This window comes from Cupressus sempervirens, chromosome 11 (assembly GCF_028749045.1).
Source record: "Cupressus sempervirens isolate cs-2001-9-10 chromosome 11, ASM2874904v1, whole genome shotgun sequence".
Taxonomy (NCBI): domain Eukaryota; kingdom Viridiplantae; phylum Streptophyta; class Pinopsida; order Cupressales; family Cupressaceae; genus Cupressus; species Cupressus sempervirens.
This window is the reverse complement of record NC_143128.1, coordinates 167,920,936-167,933,489: the sequence shown is the minus strand read 5'-3', so window position 1 is coordinate 167,933,489 and position 12,554 is coordinate 167,920,936.

Here is a 12,554-nt window from a genome sequence, read left to right as displayed (position 1 = left end):
TTTTACTACCCAATTACTTACTTTAAACCCTATAAATGGAAGGGAATTATCTAATATAATGGAATCATGTACCCCAAATCTACAAATAATATCTTCATAAAAACTAAGTATAGTTGACTTGTTAGCCTCTTTTAAAGCTATTACTTCTGTCCAGCGGATAAAATAATCTATCACAACTAGGACCCACTTGTGCCCCGCACTTGAGGGTGGATTAATTGCTCCAATAAAATCTATTCCCCACTTCATAAAGGGTTGTTGTACCTAAATGAGTTGTAATCGTAAAACTGGCAGTTTTTCTTTTCCAGTGAACATGGCACATTTAACACATTTTCTTACCCAAGCATGGGAATCCTTAAACAAACTTGGCCAATAATAGCCAACCCTAATAACTTTAAATGTTGTTATTTTAGGTGAATAATAACCTCCTGAAGGTCTATCATGGAACTCAAACAAGATTTTTTCAAATTGATCATTATCTATGCATCTTAACAATATACCATTGTGATCCTTCCTGAATAGAATATCACCAATTAATACACAAGGAATAGATTGTAACCTAAAATACCTTCTCTTGGCTTTGTCAAGATTAGGGGAATACTCTCTAGTTTGAAGAAAGTGAATGAGTTCTTTTAACCAGCTTGTTGGTCGATCGTTTACAATTGCTCCATGGATAACTAGAGTTTTTTTTGCTATATCCTTGTCTTTTGTAATAGTTACATCAAAAATCTACTCACAAAGACCCTTTCCTCTAACTAGCTTTGTAATATGGATATCCATGTCATACTCCATAACCTTAGTAATCCACCCAGCCCACTTTTCATTCAAATCTTTACTTAGTAAGAACTCTTTCACGCTAGGATGGGCTACCATAATATGTACCTTGTTATGAGACAACATATGCTTGAATTTCTTCAAGCTCTTTACAACAGCCAATACATGCTTCTCAACAAATTTGTATCTTTGTTCATAATCCTCAAGGCCTTTACCAAAGAAGGCAGTAGGTTGTTCAAAGCCTTCGTCATTCTGCTGGACTAAAATTGCGAAAACAAAATCATAGCTACCATAAGCATATAAAATGAAATCCTTCTTAAAGTTAGGATTTACCAATGTTAGGGTTGATGCTAAGGCTTCTTTGATCTCTTGAAAACTACTCTTTCCTTCCTTAGTCTAGCTAAAAACTACATTTTTGTTCAACATCGTTGTTAATGGCTTTAAAAGGGTAGCAATATATGAGGTAAGACGCATCTAAAAAAATGTGTTCTTCGTATGCAACTTTGTAGCCCTTTCTTATGATGAGGTAACGGGATCTCAAAGATAGCTACAACTTGTTCATAGTCTACTGTTATACCTTGCTTAGACACCACATAGCCCAATAACTTACCTTCATGCACAAAAAATAAACATTTCTTAGGATTAAGGGATATACTGAACTCTCTACATCTCTGAAAAAATTGTGTAAGATGACCAATATGATCTGCAACAATTTTTGAATAAACTGTGATACCATCAAGATAAACCAGCATGAATTTGTACATCAAATTGTGAAAAGCCATGTCCATGGATTTTTGGAACATTTCTCCTACATTGGACAAACCAAAAGGCATCCTTTTATATGCCATTGTACCCCACTTTGTGGTAAATGCAGTCTTAAACTAATCTTTCTCTTTAACCAAAACTTGGTTATATCCTAAATAACCATCAAGAAGCAAAAAATGCTCTGAACTAGAAATGTATTGGATTATTTTCTCCATAGATGGTAAAGGGTGATACTCCTTCAGTGATGATTTGTTGAGGTCTCTAAAATCAACACACAACCTTAGTTCCCCATTCTTTTTCCTAATGGGAACAAGGTTTGATACCCAGTTAATATGTTTGATAGGAAAAGTCATACCACTCTCAATAAGCTTAAATACTTCCTTTTGCATTAAAGGTTCAAGTTTTGGGTTGACTAGTCTTTGCTTCTACCTTATAGTCTTAGAGTTTGGCTCTAAATCAATGGTGTGTTGGGCAAGCTATGGATCAAAACCCTTAAGATCTGCATACTCCCATGCAAAAATATCATTAAATTCTTGAAAAAGATGAACCTAAGACTATTTTTCTTCTGTAGAAATTACCTTTTAGAACTTTAAGTTTTTGCCCTTAACAATTTCAAGGTCTTCATAATGATCTTGTTGGACCAACAAATTGGTTTTGTTCTTTCTGGCCTGATCATCAACATTGAAGATAGATTCAAGGGTAACCAATCCCTTAGGCAGTTTATTAGATTTTAGTGGTATAATTTGATCACCATATTGCTTCTTTAGGTTATGTTGATTGGATGCTAAAAAAACATCTTCTTCAAGCAAGAAATTTAGAATCTACTCATCATTGTCAAACACTTGCCAGTTAACATCATTATCAAGTATAGAAGGCATGGCTACAATTTTGATATGTTGTTGTACATTTTCCTTATTAATATTTTCAGCTATAACAAATTGTGCTCCTATAGTAGCCAACCTATTAGCATGCTAGTTTAATTTTCTAGGGACAACAATAAAGTTAAACGCATCAAAATTTTCAATTTTGTCCCAAACTTTGTGTTTGTGGCTCTTCAATCTGTCATTTTTGGTCACATGTAGCCCTCTAACCTAATTAACAATTAATTTACTATTTTCAAATACTTTCATGCATTTAACACCCCTCATTCTATCTCATTCTAGCCCTTGAATCAAACCCTCATATTCAGCTATATTATTTGTACATGAAAAACTAAATCTAAAAGTTGCATAGTATTTATCTCCTTAAGGAGATACTAACATTGCTCCTCTGCCAGAACCATCCTTGCTTCTAGAGCCATCAAAGTACAACTCCCAAACCTTTTCTAGCTCATCATTAAACTCATTTGAATTTTTGACGAGGTTTGGTATAATTAAACCAGCTTCTTGGAATATATGATTTCCTAAACCAGCATCTAAAATAGTGTTCTTTTTATTTCTCAATGTATTTTATGTTGTCCACTCATCAAGCAGAATACCAAGAATGTTTTCTACTTGGGTGCTTGCTTCTAAGATAGTAGGGCTTTCATTTTGATCCAATGCAACACAATTTGCATTGATCAGGTTGGGTATATATGACTCAATGTGGTTCTTTGTAAGTCTCTTTGATTTGATGGTCACTTTGGTCCCATAACAGGTTCTAAACAACATGTGGGACCAATCTGAGGAAATGTACCCTCCTATTTTTGTCATAAATTCTCTTGATAAACAAAGGGCAAAATATGGAGGAAGATCAATTACAAAGATATCTTGAGGGATGAAGTTGGAGCATGCATGGAGTGTCAAATTGGCATCCTTAACGACTCCTAAAGTCTTAATAGTGGAACCATCCAACTACATTACCCCTTCTCTAAAGGCTGATAAACCAAACCCAACTAATTAACAATCTTCCTTGGAATTACAGAACTAGTAGCTCCACTATCTACCATACAATTATGCGCTAACTTATCTCCAATGATCAAATATACATAAAAAGGAGGTGGTTTCACATTCTTACCTTGAATTTTATTATTTTCTTGAGAAGCAACCTCTAGAGCAACATTTGTCAAAACCACCTTGGGGTTCTCATTAGCCACCTTCATAGGATCTTTCTCTTTATACAAAACTCTCTTTGGCAAATCACTTTGTCTTGGGATTGCCAAAGAATTACACATAGACATTGTGGCATTAACCTTTTTCAAGTTGTCCACTATGTTGTAAGGCATAGGTGGAAGTATCTTGGGATGTGCCTTGACATCAGTCCAATTTGATTCTGGCTAAGGTTTCTCTTTAGTTGGGATGATAGTATTTCTTTGTGACACATGTGCTTGTTTGAATGATGCCTCATTGATTGTAGGTTCTTTAACTTTATTTGCAACTTGCTCTATTTCCAAAGCTCTTTTCTTTGTTTTGGTATATGTTGCAATTTTTGTATCACCATTCAGCCTATAAAACTCCTCTCTTTTCCAATTAACAAAAGCAGTGTCAGTTGTTGAACCATATTGGTTTTCTATTGCATCCCTAGCTACTTTCGATTGTGTACTTCTAGCATTTTGGACCATCAATGCTTGATTGATGATTCCATTACAGCATGTTGCCTGATTATGCAGTTGATTACATGGATAGTACCATTCATATTCAATAGCTAAATTATTATGGGCTGGTACTATGTCCTTGACAGCATTCAAAGATGTTGGTGCATATGTTTGGAAAGGCCTTGGGTTCACATTTTGTTTTTTCCCTTGATAGTTATTCTGATAAGGTGACCTCACACCTTGATTATATTGTTGTTGTCCTCCTATTTGTTGTTGGTAATGTGGATTTCCATCTTGATTCTACTATTGGTAAGGTGGTTTTCCTTGGTATTTTTTCCTCTTGATGATTACCAACTCATTTCCTATAGTCTGCAAAATATTTTCCATCTTTTGCTAACTACTTTTAATCTCTTGTAACTCTTGAGATGGACCTGCGGTAGTTGAATCACTTGTCGCATTAATCTATAATGTTGGAATAGCAGGTAATGTTGCAAATGGAGGAATGATGAGTGGCATATTTGGCTGAATGTTAGGAAAGTATGGTATAGGAGGTCTAGGGGCTATCTTTCCTGCTTGAATTAGGCAATTTTCTACCCTCACAGCGAAGTCATATGATTGTGGCAATGAGATTCCCCCCATAGACTAAATTAAAACTAATATATCATTGTTTAGGCTTTTTAGATAATACAAAAAGGCATGTTCAGCTAATGGCCTAACTTGAATTTGAATTCTATTCCAAGTCCTTTGAAATCTCATGTTGAAATCGGTCATTTATTCTTGAGGGGCCCTTTTGATAGTAGTCAACTACTCCACCAAGGATAAATGGTTTGACTTATCTTCAAAATATCTACTAAAAGCATCTCCTAAGTCATCCCACATGGTGATAGAACCCTTGTTTAGTCCTTTGAACCATTGAAGTGCTTTCCCCCTCAAAGAGGTTGCTAGCAATCCTGCTACTACATTATCTTGTGTGATATGATGGGCATAATATAGGGTTGCCACATCTCTAATATGCTCTAATGTTGTGGTTTGCCCTTCTGTCATAAATTTTGGTAAACTTTTTAATATTGCTAGGGGAATATCATCATGTTGAGAAATATTTAAGGGGTTGCCTTGATTAAAATTCACAAAGGAAAACTACCTTGCCATTGCTACTGGTGGTACAGATATCTACTAATTTGAAACTATTCAAACAGCACTTGCTGGATGTATAGTATTTTGTGTTGTTGAAAAAGATGTAGAAAATAAAGACAAGGACCCTATTCTTAAATATGGCAAGGATGAATGCCTTCTAACCTCTTTGTTTGAATGCTTCCTTCTCCTTCCATAGGACAACAATGGTCTATCTCCTATACCAAGTGGTGTAGACTGATTTCTCTTTGAAGGAGGAGTTCTCTGAAGTGTTCTCCCTCCTTTTTTTGGTGAAGAAAGCTCTAAATACTCAAAATATTTTGAGCTTCTAGTCTCAATCCATCTCATACAACACTACTCTTCATAACTATGAGACTGAGTCACCAAATATGCAACAAAATAACCTCTAAACAGGTCTATTTTTACTAATAGCATATCAGAATCAACAAAAATATCAATAAAACTATTGTAAAATCAGTTCTAAAAGGGTTTAGTCAAAAAGAACAGTCTCATTGGACATTGCCAAAAAAATTATATCTAAAAGTTGCACCCTGACTGAGTCCTAGAACTCAAGTCACTCTACGAAACATGGAAACACTCCTGGGTAGTGGGTATACTAGAAATAGGAGTGAATCTTTGGGTTCTAGGTCAGTTCCTATTGGATAATCACCTAATATCTCATAACTTAAAATAAACTGAACTTGATAGGAAAAGGGAGAAAGATGCAGAAAGAAACCTAAAATTGAAACTAGCTAAAAGGTGATACACCAAAAACTTATGAATACTGAAGATATGACTGTTAACAAAATATTGAAGCTCCTCTTGTTGACCCACACTTAGATCCTATATTGGCTTCCATTAATACTTCATAAAAAGGCCTTGATAATGAGAGTTAAGGAAAATATGAAAATAGTTCCAAAATGAAAGAACACAAATTATAACCTGCAAACATAAGTACAAACTGCATCTAGGTGATAACTGAGACCAAATGATAAGGAATCCTAAAACTCACATAACATTTTATCAATTAGATATTATTCACACATAGTAACAAAAAGGATTAAGGTTGGATATCCAACGTTACAAACTATCACTAAATAACTCAGTACATATATAAAGTATCTCAAAAGTGGATCACAAAAGATGCAAAAAATACCAAGGACACAAGAATATGTCACAAAAATCTCCTCTGCATAATCAGAATTCTGGAACTCCCTCCAAATGACCCAAAGCTCAATACTTATGTATTTTATAGCCAACTTGCATTATAAATGCAAAACACCCACTCCTAGGGCAAGCATAGTTAAAAGGGCACTTTTTGAGCCCATAAAAAGACTTCAAAATGGTGTACAAATGGCCCAAAAATCATGGCCTGATAATATCATTATGAATGCCCCTTATAAATGCAATCTTATCCCCAAAAAGACCTCCAAAAGTCTCTAAAATATAATAACTCTCCTCGGCTTGAATAGAATCTGCAACTTGCTTTCATTCATCACTTTTTAAAAAATCTATTTATTTAAAAATATAAAAATTGATATTTATTTTCAATTTATTTAAATTTTTTTGAGAAATTATATTACCTTATAATAAATATTAAACATATTAATTATTATGTAAATGATAATTAAATCACTTAATAACATTAACATATTTTATATTTTATTATAAAATAAACATATTAATAATAAATACACAAACCCTATTGATATCATAAAAAATGATTTTTTTCAAATCAAATTAATAACATTAATACAGTTTATATATATATATATATATATATATATATATATATATATATATATATATATATATATATATATATAAAATTTTAAACAATTTCAAAAAAAATATTAAAATACATCATAGATAATAAATATTTTAAGTTTTAAATCAAATATAAATAAAGTGATTTATAAAATATCACTTTGATTAATATTGACTTGCATTTAATGTGCGAAACTTTAAGTTTGGATATTTTGCATAGACTTTGCAAAAAATTTTAAAAATAATTAAAACATCCCTTGGGAGACTTTATGAAGTGAAATGTTTTAATTAAAAGCTAAAGTTTTTTTTCCCCTCTCACTTTCTCATTCACGTGAAGAGTGAAGAGATATTAGGGTAAAAGAAACCTAAAATCTTCATTCTTTCACTTCATTTGCCCTATTGATGAACTCCAATCGTAAGGAAGGAGAAGAGGGTTTGGAGGAGATAAAAGAATGGAGATCTTTGTGCTTTTCATGGCTCGATTTCTCTTTTGCTAGTCATTTTTGATAGCTGGAAATTTTCTGAGATAGAAGGCAGATTTATTGCTTATTGTTTGGAGCTGAATGTATACTTCATTCATGTTTTGACATTTCTACTACTCTCCTTGTTGGGCCGCCATTTTTGGAGCAAAATAAAGAGAGTTTTGAAGGTTAAAAAAAAAAAACTTGCCACATTTTCTTGTCTACATTTTTCTCTAGGCAATGTTCTCCTCTCATTTACACCATTTTAGCTCTTTTTTAGAGCTTTGATCATAGATCACATTACTGGGCACATTTTGTTGCTGTAGCAGAAATTTTGCTACTATAAAAGAAAAAATCTAGGCACTTCTATGCATTTGCATCTTCATATTCTATTGGTATGTAACCTTAAGATGGAAACAAGGATTTTGATGATGCTTTGAAGCCATATGTAGCTCGAAAATCAAAGCTTTTTGGGCTTGAAACATCAGGTTTAAATCTGCAATTTTGACAGAAGATAATCATGGTATGCAACAATATTGTCTGGTATCTTTTCATGTCTTCTGATGTTTACTCTTTTTTACAAAACTAAGATTTATTGCATTAAAAAAGAAGAAAAATGTAGCTTTCCTCTTAGTCCCTTTTATGCACAAAAATCTGATGTATTTTTCATGGCTTCTGTTGGATATCTTGAAATCACTACTTTCGTTTTTTGCCATTTTTTAAAAAAACACATACTCCATGGGAAAATAAATATTTACTACAATCTGAAAATTACACTTAGTGCCATGAGGAATTTTTACTTTTTTCAAAATCTCTTACTCATATTTGAGCTTCTAGATGCATGAACCTATTCTTATAGTTGTGAAAATGAAAAGATAAAACTTTTCATGGCCATATGCACTTGTGAAAAGATATTAAAAATGTCTCCTTGAGATTTTTTTATGATTTTTTAGTCATCAAGACATTAAAATCTAGGAATTAACTTTACTATGCTTTGCTTCTGACACTCACATTTTTGGCGCAAAAAAATGCTTTAAGAAAGCAAACTGATTTCCTTTCTATATGTTTGTTGAAAGCTCTAATGGCTTTTGTTCTTTATAGTTTTTTGCAAGCTCTATTTATTTGTCTTGATTAGTTTTGTAGGTTCCATTTCTAATGGATATGTCAGGCTCAATAACCCTTGTGGGAGCCTATGATTATATCAGTATATTCATTAGAAATAGGACGTTGCATAGGAAATAAACATGTTAGTAGTAAAACACTTTGGACTTGATTATTTGCCTTGACTTTTGCTAATAGATGTATTTGCTTTATGAAATTGTACAACATAAGAGTAGCATTGATGTTTTATGTATGAGATGAGATGCTCCATCATTGCTTAGATCCATTGGATCAAACACTTTTTCCTCTGTGAATGCAGGACTTGGAGATTCAAAAGAGATGCAGTTCAAGGTAGCAGACAGATGAAAATGGACAAATGCAAAACAACCAGTCATTAAAGGCAATGATTGGTGCCCTATGACCCTCTTTACTCTATCTTTTTGTCTTTCATGCTATGAATTTTGATAGCAACAGACTTTAGGGGCTACTCTCACAATCACTGGTGTGAGAGAATTTACTTTCAGCACTACATTTCATTTCATCATGCAAATATCGATTATATCTATTTTTTGATTGATGAAACAAGGACATTCTTGTATGAAATAAATAGAATTTATGTACTTTTTGTCTTCATACTTAAATTTTACATGTGTGCAAAATTTTAGTAACAGTAGTTTCCCCTCTAACAAAGGATTTATGTGTAACCAAATCATAGTGTCATATATGCAGTATTGATTTGATGAGGTGTTAATGTTGTAAATATATATGATAGGCTAAGTTACTGAGAGGGGAGGAGTGAATTAGTAACTATTAAAAATTAATCCTTTATGTATATTCTAACCTAATTGCATGCATGAAAAACTAAAAGCATTAAAACATTCATAACACTTTTGACACACAACTTTGTGACCCAGAAACCTTCCAAATAGAAAGTAAAACTCAGGTGAGGATGATACCCAAAAGCTTTAGTACTCCAGTATAAAGTTGGCCTATTAAGGCTTACAATGATCACTTCTAATGATCAGCCCTATTAGGAGCAATAAGGATTGCAGGTCCACCTTGCAAAAGGATTTACAAACATACAATGAAGTATGCACTCAGTAAAGAGATTTACAAAAGACTGTTAAGTATACCTTGTGAAAGGATTTAACCAATCCACCTGTTAGGATAAAGTAGTGGCTGGTCTTTGATCTGTAACTTGATTTGTTGAATGAGATTCCTTTGAGTGTAATGATAACCTTGTTGTGATAGATAAATCTTTTTTGCTCCTTATACTATTGTAGCCTTTTACTTTTCACTTCTTCTTTTCAAATTCACATCATACTCATGTCATATATCTTACATCTTTGGATGTAATACAATACATTATATGTATACCAATCCAAATTACAATTCAACAAAGTTGGCTACAATACAAGTTTACACAAAATACACAAAGTCGGCCCAACTACAAGAACTTTGGTTTTGAAGACTGGCTTGATGAGGTTCTGATACTCGGCATCCATTGTCAATGCTCAACATCATCATGCATTCGATAGACATAGAAGCTTGGTTAATATTGATCACTTCCAAGTAGTTTGAACTCAGTCTGCACTGGTGACTCAATGAATACTAGAAACTTGACATATAAATTGAATCACTTGATTCTCAGTGCATAGCTCAATCAATGTTATCACTACAATCTCAGTATAAATTGAATCACTTGGTTAACACTGAGTGGCTTGGTCAACACTAGATTCACATCACTATAACTGTGAACTCGGTAAGCACTGTACAACCCGATTTGCACTGAATGACTTGGTAAACACTAAGAAACTCGATTTACATTGATGATCACCATCCTGGTAGAAACTACTCGACGCAAACTGAATATTGTTCCTTGAACTTGATAGCAACAGTAGAACTTAGTAGAGCCTAAAATGCTTGGTTAATACTATTAACTGTACAATGAGCTTGACAAATACTGAAATGCATGGTTAATACTGTTAACTGTACAATAAGCTCAGTAGATACTATATGTCTAAATAAGTGTGTGTCACTAATAACAAACTTGACTGTAATGTCAAAAATCTCCCCCTTTGGCATTAGTGACAAAAACACTTACTAGTCAAAACTAAATTCTCAAAAATTCAAAACACCTTTTATTCTTCATCTTGTGTCTTCAACTCAATAACATACTCTATTTTTTAGATTTTTCAAAATTTCTTTTGTAAGAGATGTATCTTTGAATATCTATACATGTATATAATATGATGTTGCTCCCCCATACATATATATTCAATATACTATACATCTTTCTCACATGTTCTCCCCTTTATACATATCTTCTCCCTTTTACAATATGCTTTATATACATCTACATATTCTCCCCCTTTGTAGTATGTTATATACATCTTATCCCCCTTTTTGACATTAATGCCAAAGATGTATTCTATATACTATATAGTAATGCCAAAATGTGACAAGAAATTAGAATGTACTTTTAGAATCAATGTCATTGTCTTGTCCCAATTTTCTTGCAACACCTTGCTTGTGTGCAATGCAACCTAAACTTTTGTTGAAAGTTCTATCGTGTGGTCTACAATAGAGAATTTTTTATCATGGATGATGGTTTTATCATGTGCAATATGTTTCTGCAATGCATCCATGTTTGGGAGAATCATGCCTTGTATGTCTACCAGTGTAGCTCTTATCCTGGCTTCTTCTCTTAGCAATTATGCTTGCATATCAATTAAGAATCTGATCTTTGTACAATGGGCAAAGCTGTAACTCGGCTCAAGTTGCAACTTTTGTGCACTTACCTTTAGATCTTCATCAATCTTTGAAAGTTTATCTTTAGTTTCCTTGGTGAAATTGGTAGGGTCACAGAGTTTACCGAATAAAGAAGTCACATTGATGGCAAAGGTTTCTAATGAGCCTAGAATAGTGGACAAATATACTTGATGAGTTGCAATCTTTTGTGCTACTAGCTCCAAAACTTTATTCTCAAATTTCTTCTCTACTCTCTGCAATAACTTCTCTTGTCCATCCAAATCTTCATTGAACTTCTGGACTACTTCTGCTAACTAAACCAAAATTGGTTGTCACGTGTTAACCTCTGTGCTGAGTGCTTCTGCAAGAATATTCTTAGCATCTTCAAGCACTTGAAATTCCTTATTGCTTTCTTCTCTAAGCCTTTGTTGCTTATCTTTCTTCTGAATAAGTTCTCTAATTATGTGCATTTGATTAGGATTAAGATTGGAGATATCTCAATTCAGGATGACTATCTCCTCATCAAGATCAATTTCTTCTTCCTTTTCTTTGCCTTTACTTAAAACTTTTGTACTCGATTGAGGCTTGATCTCAACTATCCTTGTACTTATTATTTGCATGTTAGGAATGGAAACAATAGTAGAAACAGTAGGACTTACAAAAAAGGTAGATATTGTAGTTATTGAAGAAACACCTTGTGTGACCAAAACTAATGGAGGAGGAAGTGTTCATTGCTCGGTAGATGAAGTGCATGTCACTTCTATCAATGAACTACTAATTTGAACAAGTACCAAAATTGATTGAGTGCTTGTACTTACAATGTTTGACACAATCAATTCTGCAGTAGCTTTCTCTGAGCTTGATGTCTTTAATGCTTTGCTCAGAGAATGAGGAAGTGAGGCTATGACCGTTGCTACAATCTTCTCGAGGTCGGTCTCCTCAATGTTCTGAATCTCAAGTAGATTCCCCTCGTTGGCTTCCTCTTCCTATTCTTCATCATCTATATTGTCATAATGAGTTTCTTCTCCATCATTTCCTTCTTCTTCCTTATCATCTTCATCATCATCATCCTTATCACTAACATGAACCACAAAATTGCTTTTTCTTGTGAAGATTGAAAATTTTTTTCCATGTGTTGTTTACATTCCTTACCGCATGTTCAATGTCATTTATCAATATCAAGAAAGTGTTAAACTTTAGGGTAAGTTTCTCTTCATTTTTCTTGATGGACTTTTTCACCTCTTTGTCATTCAAGCTAGGCATGAGTTGTCTTAGGGTCTAATCATACATGTCTT